The sequence below is a fragment of the Mobula hypostoma genome, chromosome 6 (genome assembly GCF_963921235.1).
Source record: "Mobula hypostoma chromosome 6, sMobHyp1.1, whole genome shotgun sequence".
Lineage (NCBI taxonomy): Eukaryota > Metazoa > Chordata > Chondrichthyes > Myliobatiformes > Myliobatidae > Mobula > Mobula hypostoma.
In genome coordinates, this window is record NC_086102.1 from 18,082,121 (window position 1) to 18,094,674 (window position 12,554).

The following is a 12,554-nucleotide window of genomic DNA, read 5'->3' on the forward strand; positions in this document are numbered from 1 at the left end:
GTCCACTCCCCTCCCCTATCAGATTCCTTCTTCTCCAACCTTTTCCACCTATCACCTTTCAGTTTCTCACTTCATCCCCTCCCACCCCCCCACTTACCTTTTCTCTCACCTGCCTTCACCAATCACCTGCTAGCTTGGACTTCTTCCTCCCCCCCCCAACTTCTTTTTCTCACTTCTTCCCCCTTTCTTTCCAGTCCTGATGAAGTGTCCCAACCTGAAACGTCAACCTTTTATTCCTCTGCATAGATGCTGCCTGACCTGGTGAGTTCCTCTGGCATTTTGTGTTTGTCACTCTGGATTTCAGCATCTGCAGAATGCCTTGTGTTTCCATTCTCTATTGCTAACATCCAATACTTTGAAGAATACAAAGTAAAAATTTATACGTTGTGGCATTTTGAAACAATGTGAGGGCAATGAAAGAGAAAGTGTTGTAAATACATAATCTGTTCCTCAAAGGCAAATTGGGGAAAGGATCTCCTTCATTAGAACTAAAATAGTGTCATATTTTTCACAGTTTCCTGACTAGGCCCAGAATCAATTTTTTTTCCATTCTTTGCTGGAAAGTCAATTTTATTCTTGTCCTTTTTACCTTCATGAAGATCTATAATGGATTGTAATATACACTCAATGGCCACTTTATTCGATACAATTGCATATCTGCCCATTAATGCAAATAGCTAATCAGCCAATCATGTAGTAGCAACTCAATGCATAAAAGCATGCAGACATGGTCAAGAGGTTCAGTTGTTGCTTAGACCAAACATCAGAATGGGGAAGAAATGTGATCTAAGTGACTTCGACCGTGGAATGATTGTTGGTGCCAGACAGACTGGTTAGAGCATCTCAAAAACTGCTGATCTCTTGGCAGTTTCACACACAACAGTCTCTAGAGGTTACAAACGAAAAGCATCCAATGAGCCGTGTCCTATGGACAAAAAGGCCTTGTTAATGGGAGAGGTCAGAGAAAAATGGCCAGACGGGTTCAAGCTGACAAGAAGGCAACAGTAACTCAAATAACCACATGTTGCAACAGTGGTGTGCAGAAGACCGTCTTTGAATGCACAACGTGTCCAATGACAGTAGAAGACCCTGCCAGGTTCTACTCCTGCGCCTTATAAAGTGGCCACTGAGTTCAAGTGACTCAGGGCTTTTCTGGACTTGAAAGAGACAGCATGTTATGCAATTACAATTTTTTGGCACGACTTGACAGTTTCCCTACATGCCTGGTCTCAGTCTTTTCTTGCTATATGCTAAAACCTCTAATTAATCTGTAATATTTTCAAGACTCAAAGCCCAGATGGATTTCAATGGAACAATAATTAGCATATAGTTTTTCCAGCCAAGATATGAATTACAGTATGTATTTATAAAAATGTAACACCAGAATCTCTTTATATCTTTCTTCATTAAACTGTGTGCTTTTCTTACTATGGACTGCTTCTATAAAAAGATCTTTATCAAAAGTGTTGTCTCAAGGCCATAGAAGCAGTAAAAATATTTCTAATTTACCATGGTGTTATCTTAAGAGGCAAAATTTGGAAAAGAATGACTAAAAATTAGAGAGATTTATAATTAAACCAACTTCACAGGATGGGATGTTGAAAGTTACTGCAAATGAATTTCAATAAAAATAGACAGTAATAGCCATACTTTATAGCTGAGAGCTTGTAAGAGGGAGCCAAGGTGCGTGGGAGAGAGCAGAAAAGTAGTACCAAGGTCAAAATTGGATTAGTCTTGGTCAAATGATCCATTTTATCCCTGTTCCAAGTTACGCATTGCACCTACCTACATACTAGCCTTTTGGGAGCAGTACTGAAATCCTTCTGCGCCTCAGAGCTCTGCAATCTTTCACACCATTTAATTTTTAAAAAATTTCCTGCTAAAATGTGTAACACCACATTTTCCCACAATATTCTCCGTCTTTGATCTTTGCACACTTACTTAACCCATCACAAAGGCAGATAAGTATAGCACAGAAACGGGCCATTTGGCCCAGCTCATCTATGTTGACCAAGGTGCCCATCAAAGCTAGTCTCACCTGCCTGCATTTGGCTCATCTCTCTCTCAATCTTTCTCCTCCATCTATTAGTCCAAGTGTCTTTAAAATGTTACTTTATCTGCCTCAATCACTTTTCCTGGCAGTTCATTCCATACAGTTTACACTTCACCCCTTAAGCCCCCCAAAAAATTGGCCCTCAGGTCTACTTTAAATCTTAAACACAAGAGATTCTGCAGATGCTGGAAATCCAGAGCACCACACAGGGAATAAACAACACTAAATGTTGGAGGAAGGTCTTGACCTGAAACACCGACTGATTATTCCCTTGCATAGATGCTGCCTGACCTGCTGAGTTCATACAGCATTTTATGTGTTGCCCTTTTAAATCTTTCCCCTCTCACCTTAAACCTGTACCCTCTAGTTTCTTATAATTCCCTGAACTATGTGCAGTCACACCTATCATGTTCTTACACACCTTTATAAGGTCACTTTGTGTGGTAAGCTATATATATATGTTGTAACTGGGTTACCTGTCTGGACACACCCCTCTGCTGACTGCCCCTGTGGTTCCTCCTACAGACTCCTGAATAAAGGCAATTGGGCCATGGCTCCTCCTGTCAGTCCAGGGCAGATACTCAGCATGGTCGAGGTCACATTTTACTGCGAATAAAAGCCTTTCTGTATTTACTCTACTTCCAGTCTTTTGGAGTTATTGATGGTGCATCACTTTGTTTATCAAGATCCCTTTATGCCCTCTTCTTACTTATATTTGTATCATCAGGAAATAAAGCACCCATCTCTGTGGTCCCTTCATCCACAAGAAGAGGAACAGCCAGCACCAATCACTTTTTAGATGTTGCAAACTAGAGGAAGACCCATATATGCTTACTCTGTTTCTTGTTAGCCACCTAGTAAAACTATAAGACATGGGAGCAGAGTTTGGTCATTTGGCTCATTGAGTCTGCTCCACCATTTCATCATGGCCTGGTGCATATATGTGGAACAAACAAGGAAACCCACAGAGATCTTAGATGGAGATAGAGTCTCAGACTGTAGTCAGCCACGTACTACAGGGGAGGAGCAAGCTTGGTTGAATTTGACTCTCTTTGTTTCCTGAAGCCAATTGATATGTGCATATTTATAACAATACAAAAACTGCAAAGTACACAATTTGAATATATTCTTTTTTCCCCATAATTCAAGATTCTTTAATGTTAAAGGAATATGAAATAATCATTACTCCAGGTCTGATGCAGCACAAAAAAAACACAGTACGATAAAAAAATGCAGTAATAAAAAACACGATAAATGTAAGTACTTAAGATAGCTTTTATATACATAGATTGAGTGTATATCCATAAGGTGACGCTAGGCACAGGAGTCTCTGTACATAAGGTGACTCTGACAGGAAATGATAAAGTAGTGGTGGTTGGGGGTGTGGAGGGGTGGGTTAGCGGGTGAAGGTGTTGATCAGCCTTACTGCTTGGGGAAAGTTACTGTTTTTGAGCCTGGTGGTCCTGACCCGGATGCTATGTAGCTTCATCTTGACAGCAGTGGGACAAACAGTTCATGAGCAGGGTGGGTGGGATCTTTCCTGGTGTTGCTGGCTTTTTTCCCCAGCACCTTTCTGTATAAACACACGTCCTCAATGTTACCTGAATAAATAAAACATCCAAAAATGTGCAGTTGGCAGTTTCACAAGCTATTCAAATCCCAACTGATCATTATCTGATCCCACATAAGGGAGTGGGAAGAGGGAGGAGAAACAGGCAGCACAGTGACACGGCTACTCCTTCACGGCTCCAATGACTCATTCAGCCCTGATCTCCATTGCTCTTGGTGCGAGGTTTGCATGTTGGCTTTGGGACAACAGTGGCTGCCTCTGGGTGCTCACATTTTCTCTCATGTCCTGAAGGTGGGCACGTTGATAGCTTAGTTGGTTACTGTGAACCATCCCTAGTTTGTATGTCACAGACAGAGTCTGGGGGATAGGTTGGAGCAAAAATGGGAATGTGGGAAGAATGAAACAGTGGATGTAGGATTAACGCTTGATGGTTGGCATGAACTTGGTCAGTCAAGGGCAACATTCCCTCTAATTTTTGTTTTACAGCTGTGCAGACCAACTGTTGCTCTGAGCAGGAAATTTTTACACAGCCAGAAAGTTGCACAGAACTTTAAAAGTTTTTTTTGTAATATGTATACTATGAATATTTAGAATGAAAATTGAAAAATCACATGCTTTTGATATTATTAATTAATTCAGGGGTATAATGAAGTACGGTACAACAAAGAAAATCTTTCACCTTGTGTAAATCTTCTGGATTTACATTTGATTGAATTCATGAGACTGAATCCATGTTCGCAGACCGCACTAGAAGCTTGAAATGTTCCAACGATGTCAACAAGAATTGACAGTTCTTCAAATTTTTCTTTTACAGTCAAAGAGTCATAGAAAAATTCAGCACAGAAACATCCCATCTAGTCCATGTCAAAATCATTTAAACTGCCTACTCCCATCAACCTCCACCTGGACCAAAGCCCTCCATACCCCTCCCATCTATGTACCTATCCAAATTTCTCTTATAGTTGAAAACAAGCTTGCATGTACCACTTGTGCAAGCAGCTCATTCCATCCTCTCACAACCCTCTGTGAAGAAGTTTCTCTTCAGATTCCCCTTAAATTGTCACCTTTCACCCTCAAGCTATGACCTCTGGTTGTAGTCCCACCCAACCTCAGCGGAAAAAGCCTGTTTCCATTTACCCTATCTATGCCCCTCATAATTTTGTATACCTCTATCAAATTTCTCCTCTATCTTCTATGTTCCAAGGAATAAAGTCCTAACCTATTCAATCTTACCATATAAGGCAAGTCCTCCAGTCCCAGCAACATTCTTATAAATTTCCTCTGCACTCTTTAAACCTCTTTTACATCGTTCCTGTACATAGGTGACCAAAACTGCACACAATACTCCACATTAGGCCTCACCAATGTCTTATACAACTTCAACATAACATCTCATCTCCTGTACTCAATACTTTGATTTATAAAGGCCAATGTGCCAAAAGCTATCTTTATGACCCTTTCTACCTGTGCTGCCACTTTCAATGAATTAAGGACCTATATTCCCAGATCCCTTTGTTCTTCCGCACTCTTCAGTGCCGTATTGCTCAATGTGTTAGACCTATCCTGGTTGGTTCTACCAAAATGCAATATCCTGCACTTGTCTGCATTAATTTCCATCTGCCATCTTAGCCCGTTTTTCCAGCTGGTCCAGATCCCACTGCAAGCTCTTATAGTCTTCCTTGGGGTCCTCTGAACCCCAATCTTGGTATCATCTGCAAATTTGCTGACTCAGTTGAACACATCATCATTCAAATCAATGATATATGTAGGCAACAAACAATAGCAGATCCAGCACTGATCTTTGCAGTACTCCACTAGTCACAGGCCTCTAGTCAGAGAAGCAGCCATCTATTGCCACTGTCTGGCTTCTCCCACAAAGCCAATGTCTAATCCAATTTACTAGGTCATCTTGAATGACAAGTGACTGGACTTTCTTGACTAATCTCCCACCTGGGATCTTATCAAATGTCCATGTAGACAATATCCATTGCCTTGCCTTCATCCACTTTCTTTGCAACTTCCTCAAAAAACTCTGTAAGATTAGTGAGATACAACTAACCACGCACAAAGTTATGATGATTATCCCTAATTAATCTCTGTCTATCCAAATACTCATATATCCAGTCCCTTAGAAAACTTCCAATAACTTTCCCACTACTGATGTCGGGCTCACTAGCCAATGATTTCCTGGTTTATTTTTAGAGCCTTTCTTAAGCACAGAACAGCACAGGCTATCCTCCAATCCTTCATTACCTCACCTGTCACTAAGGACGATTTAAATATCTCTGCATCTCTGCTAGGGCCCCTGCAATTTCTGCACTTGCTTCCCACAGGGTCTGAGAAAACACCTTGGGGATTTATCCACCCTAATTTACCTCAAGACAGCAAACACCTCTGCCTCTGTAATCTGTATCGGGTCCGTGACTTTACTGCTGTTAGTAAATACAGATGCAAAAAATCCGTTTAAGATCTACCCCATCTCTTTCAGCTCCATGTATAGATTACCACCCTGATCTTCCAGAGGACCAATTTTGTCCTTTGCAATCCTTTTGCTCTTAACATATCTGTAGAATCCCATAGGGTTCTTCTCACATTGTCTGCAAGGGCAACCTCATGCCTTCTTTTAGCCCTCCTGATTTCATTCTTAAGTGTTCTCTTGCATTTCTTATACTCAATAAGTACTTTATTTGTTCCTACCTGTCTGTACCTGCTATGCACCTCCTTCATTTTCTTAACCAGGGCCTCAATATCTCTTGAAAACCGAAGTACCCTAAACCTGTTATACGTTTTATTCTGACAGGCACATACAAGTTTTGTACTCTCAAAATTTCATTTTCGAAGGCTTCCTACATACCAAGTATATGTTTGCCAGAAAACAGCCTGTCCCAATCCAGACTTGCCAAATCTTTCCTGGTACCATCAAAACTGGCCTTTCTCCAATTTAGAACGTCAACTCGAGGACCAGACTTATCGTTTTTGCATACTTACTTTGAAACTCTTGGCATTATGATCACTGGATGCAAAGTGTTCCCCTACGCAAATTTCTGTCACCTGCTTGTCTCATTCCCTAACAGCAAATTCAGTATTGCACTCTCTCTTTGGAACTTTTATGTACTAATTAAGGAAACTTTCCTGAACACATTTGACAAACTCTATCCTATCTAGTCATTTTACAGTATGGGAGTCCCCATCAATAGGTGGAAAGTTAAAATATCTTATGTTTCTTGCAACAGTCTGTGGTCTCTCTACAAATTTATTTCTCTAAACCCCATGGATTGGTGCATAGTGTATAGTATAATTCCATTAACGTGATCATACATTTCTTATTCCTTAGTTCCATCCATAAAACCTCACTAGACAAGTTGTCCAACCTGTCCTGATTAAGTACTGTCGTGACATTTTCCCGGACTAATAATGCCACTCCACCCCTTTAATCCCTCCTGCTCTGTCACGTCTAAAACAGCAGAACCCTGAAATATTGAGCTGCTAGTCCTATCCCTCCTGCAACCAAGTCTCAGTAATGGCCACAATATCATAATTCCAGGTGTTGATCCATGCCCTAAGCTCATCTGCCTTTCCTACGATACTTCCTGCATTGAAGTATATGCAACATACATCAAAGTTGCTGGTGAACGCAGCAGGCTAAGCAGCATCTATAGGAAGAGGTGCAGTCGACGTTTCAAGCCGAGACCCTTCGTCAGGACTAACTGAAGGAAGAGTGAGTAAGGGATTTGAAAGTTGGAGGGGGAGGGGGAGATCCAAAATGATAGGAGAAGACAGGAGGGGGAAGGATAGAGCCGAGAGCTGGACAGGTGATAGGCAAAAGGGGATACGAGAGGATCATGGGACAGGAGGTCCGGGAAGAAAGAAAAGGAGGGGGGGGTGACCCAGAGGATAGGCAAGAGGTATATTCAGACTCTCGCAGAATTCCTGTTGTTTGCGTTGAAATATATGCAGCTCAGTTGCACCATGCTCAACATTTTGATTCCTGACTTTGTCGGAGATCTTAACAACATCTGTCTCTACAACTTCTCCGCCATCTGTCCTGGCACTCTGGTTCCCAACCCCTTGCAATTCTAGTTTAAATTCCCCTTCCTCACCCCGTGCAGCACTAGCAAACCTTTCCACTAGGATATTAGATCCCTCCAATCACATAGTTCAACATATTAGTGAACATCTTAATTGAACCAGTCTTAACTTTATGCTAAGTTATATTAGCATAATTTCAAAATTATATTAACATTATATAAAACAATATTCCAGCTGTGTGGCAACATAGGCTATGTGTGTGGGAGCATTTCACTTATTGTTTGGCTGCGCAGCTTAGAGGAAACTGCAATCAAGGGTGCATTTCTGTGCTGTATAACCTAACACAGACAAGTCAATCTTTGGTAATGAGCACACACTCTTGCAACATGAGATGCTTTGGCCTTGAAATAACTGTGCAGGAACATCAATTCTCACATAACTTTCGTGTGGCAACACTTGCCGGCTGCCCCCAGCACATTCTTAGGATTGTTGGTTGTTAACACAATCGACACATTTCACTGTATGTTTCCATGTACGTGTGATAAATAAATGAATCTAAACTTTAAAAATCAGCATTTACCAGTATTAAGCTTGAAAACATTTAAAAGCACTGCATCAGGGTGGAAATTTCATGCAGATGAACTTTATTCTGAGGTAAATAGGATTATACACTTAGTGGCCACTTTGTTAGCTACCTCCTATACTCCATAAAGCGGCCACTGAGAGTACGTTCATCGCCTTCTGCTGCTGTGGTCCATTCACTTCAAAGTTTGATGAGTTGTGCATTCAGAATACAGCTGTAGTAATGTGTGGATACTGTCGCCTTCCTGTCAGCTTGAACTAGCCTGTCCGTTCTCCTCTGACCCCTCCCATTAACAAGCATTTTCACCCACAGGACTGTTGCTCACTGAATGTTTTTTTTTCTGTTTTTTGCACCATTCTCTGTAAACTCTAGAGGTTCGCAAACACGAGAAATTCTGCAGATGCTGAAAATTCAAGCAACACACATCAAAGTTGCTGGTGAACGCAGCAGGCCAGACAGCATCTCTAGGAAGAGGTACAGTCGACGTTTCATTCCGAGACCCTTCATCAGGACTAACTGAAAGAAGAGCTAGTAAGAGATTTGAAGCTCTTACAAATCTCTTACTAGCTCTTCTTTCAGTTAGTCCTGATGAAAGGTCTCGGCCTGAAACGTCGACTGTACTTCTTCCTAGAGATGCTGCCTGGCCTGCTGCGTTCACCAGCAACTTTGATGTGTGAAACTCTAGAGGTTGTTGTGTGTGAAAATCCCAGGAGATCAGCAGTTTCTGAGGTACTCACACCAACCTGTCTGGCACTAACAGTCATCCCACAGTCAAAGTCAATTAGACCACATTTCTTCCCCATTCTGATGTCTGGTCTGAACAACAACTGAACCTCTTGACCGTGCCTGCATGCGTTTACGTGTTGGGTTGCTGCCACATGATTGGCTGATTAGATTCGTACTTTAACGAGGTGTACAGGTATACACAATGAAGTAGCCACTGAGTGTAAATGAGATTTTAAAAAACATTTCACTACACTTAGTTAAAGTAGAAATCTATCCTCTTTGTGCAACAACATCAACATCTTAAGGATCTTTCTTTTACTCGAAGATTGAGAATAGATGTTCCTTTATCTCTCACTTCTCCTTACCCACTGAATCAAACCTCCTCAGATATTCCCTACTGCTGCAAGATCAATGCTTTTTCAAGACTCCATCCCATCTCCATCCTTGGTAGCTCTTGCCTCACCTCGTCTTTAGATCCACCTGCTATGCCAGTAACATCATGAAGGATCCCATCCACCCTGCTCACGGACTGCTTGTCCCACTGCCATCAGGGAGGAGGCTATGTAGCATCCCCTCCAGGGCCAATAGACTCAAAAACAGTTACAGTGCCTATAAAAAGTATTCACCCCCTTGGAAGTTTTCATGTTTTATTGTTTTACAACATTGAATTACAGTGGATTTAATTTGGCTTTCTTGACACTGATCAACAGAAAAAGACACTTTCGTGTCAAAGTGAAAATAGATCTCTACAATATGATCTGAATTAATTGCAAATATAAAACACAAATTAAATGAGTGGTAAGTATTCAACCCCTTTAATATGACACACCAAATCATCACTGGTGCAGCTAATTGGTTTTAGAAGTCACATAATTAGTTAAATGGAGATCTGTTTTAGAGACCTGTGCGCAGTCAAGGTGTTTGAATTGACTGTAGTAAAAATACACCTGTATCTGGAAGGTCCAACTGCTGGTGAGTCAGTATCCTGGCAAAAATTACAACATGAAGACCAAAGAACAGTTCAACCAACTCCACAAAAAGGTTATTGAAAAGCACAAGTCAGATGGATACAAGAAAATTTCCAAGTCACTGAGTATCCCTTGGAGTACAATTGTCAATCATCAAGAAATGGAGAGAATATGGCACAGTTGTAAATCTGCCTAGAGCAGGCTGCCCTCAAAAACTGAGTGACTGTGCAAGAAGGGGACTAGTGAGGGAGGCCACCAAGAGACCTATGACAACTCTGGAGGAGTTACAAGCTTCAGTTCTGAGATGGGAGAGACTGTGCATACAACAACTGTTGCCCGGGTGCTTCACCAGTTGCAGCTTTGTGGGAGAGCGGCAAAGAGAAAGCCATTGTTGAAAAAACCTCACTTGAAAACTCAGCTAGAGCTTTGCCAGAAGGCATGTAGGAGACTCTGAAGACAGCTGGAAGAAGGTTCTATGGTCTGATAAAACCAAAGTTGAGTTTTATGGCCATCAGAATAAACACTATGTTTGGCATAAGCCAAATACCACACATAATCAAAATCACACCATCCCTACCATGAAGCATGGTGGTGGCTGCATCATGCTGTGGGGATGCTTCACTGCAGCAACCACTGGAAGGTGAAGTCTGAAGGTTGAGGGTAAAATGAATGCAGCAAAATACAGGGAAATCTTGGAGGAAAATCTGATGCAGTCTGCAAGAGAACTGCAACTTCAGAGAAGATTTGTTTTCCAGCAAGTCAACAACCCCAAGCATAGAGTCAAAGCTACACAGAAGTGGCTTAAAAACAACAAAGTTAATGTCCTGGAGTGGCCAAGACAGAGTCCAGACCTCTTTCCAATTGAGAATTTGTGGCTGGACTTGAAAAGGGCTGTTCCCTCACAATCCCCATGCAATCTGACAGAGCTTGAGCAATTTTGTAAAGAAGAATGGGGAAAAATTGCAGTGTCCAGATGTGTAAAGCTGATAGAGACCTGTCCACACAGACTCAAGACTGTAATTGCTGCCAAAGGTGCATCTACTAAATACTGACTCGAAGGGGGTGAGTAATTATGCAATCAATTATTTTGTGTTTTATATTTGTAATTAATTTAAATCATTTTGTAGAGATCTGTTTTCATTTTGACATGAAAGAGTCAAATTAAATCCACTATAATTCTATTGTTGTAATACAATAAAACACAAAAACTTCCAAGGGTTGAATATTTTTATAGGCACTGTACTTTTCCCAAGCTGAATGGCTGATCAACACTTCCAGCTACCAATCTTATAGATCTTATAGAAACATATAAAATTATGAAATAAGATAGAGACAGGAAAGTTGTTTCCACTGGTAGGTGAGACTAGAACTATGGGACATAGCCTCAAGATTCGGGGGAGTAGATTTAGGATGGAGATGAGAAGGAACTGCTTGTCCCAGAGGGTGATGAATCTGTGGAATTCCCTGCCCAATGAAGCAGTGGAGGCTACCTCAGTAAATATATTTAAATAAAGTTGGATAGATTTTTGCATAGTAGGGGAATTAAGGGTTATGGGGAAAAAGCCGGGAGGTGAAGATGAGTCCAAGGCCAGATCAGCCATGATCTTATTGAATGATGGAGCAGGCTGGAAGGGCCAGATGGTCGACTCCTGCTCCTATTTCTTATCTTCTTATGTAACCCACTCTTCCCCTTCCCAACCATCAAAGCTTTATCATTTCCTGTGCCTAACGTCACTTTATGGACATACAATTAATCTATGCATATAAGGCTTTCTTATGTATTTATATTCATTGTGTTGTTTATTATTATTGTGTTGTTTATTATTATTGTGTTCTTTATCTTATTGGCTTTTTTGTCTGTTGCATTGGAACCAGAGCGTTCTCCTCTACACTTGTGCACTGGAAATGACATTAAGCAATCCTGAATCTTGTTCTTGATTTTGATTCTGTTCTGATGGCTAACGTAGAATTTCAGTCACCCATAAACCAACAGCAACATTGAGGAAAGTACTTCACAGACCTAAAGAAGAAACCAAGTTATTGGACAAGACCAGTGTGGTCCACAAAATCCAGGGACTGCAGAAGATAATACGTCGGCCGGAGTGGGAGAAAACTATCTACAAGGATACATGAACATTAACTGACTGTAAAATGGCATGATCTACTCTCCCTAGTCTCTACCCATGAAGATCGAGAGGGACACAAACTCAACTGGGCATCAGTGAAAGTCATTGCACAAGCAAACACGTGGCATGCTAAAGAATTTCTAGAAGCATGGTTTTCTGTATATGTCACTATGCTTCCAGCACGACAGACATTCTATAAACAAACATGTAGATCTCAATCCCACTTATAAGCCAATGCAGGCAAAATTTCCAGACGACGCACAAAGTTCTCCATGCAACCAGTCAGCGACAAGACCCCCCTCCCTACGTCACAATTGAGTTTCTGTAATGACAACCAATAAACTAATTGATAAGTATGTAAAGGCCAAGCATCCGGAAGACACACCACAAGTGAACAGCACACTGGTGATGTCTCCTCATATGGTAACGAAACGTTTGCAAATGTATTGCCAAGATCAGAGAACAACTCAGCCCAACCATTTCTTCCTAGTGTTAGTTG

At 41.2% G+C, this 12,554-nt stretch overlaps 1 protein-coding gene across 2 annotated transcripts in view; it reads right to left on the minus strand.

The window, feature by feature from the left end:
* The window catches only part of itsn1 (intersectin 1 (SH3 domain protein)), a 241,208-nt gene that overhangs the window by 16,017 nt on the left and 212,637 nt on the right, over positions 1–12,554 (minus strand). The gene's annotated exons all lie outside the window — the stretch shown is intronic.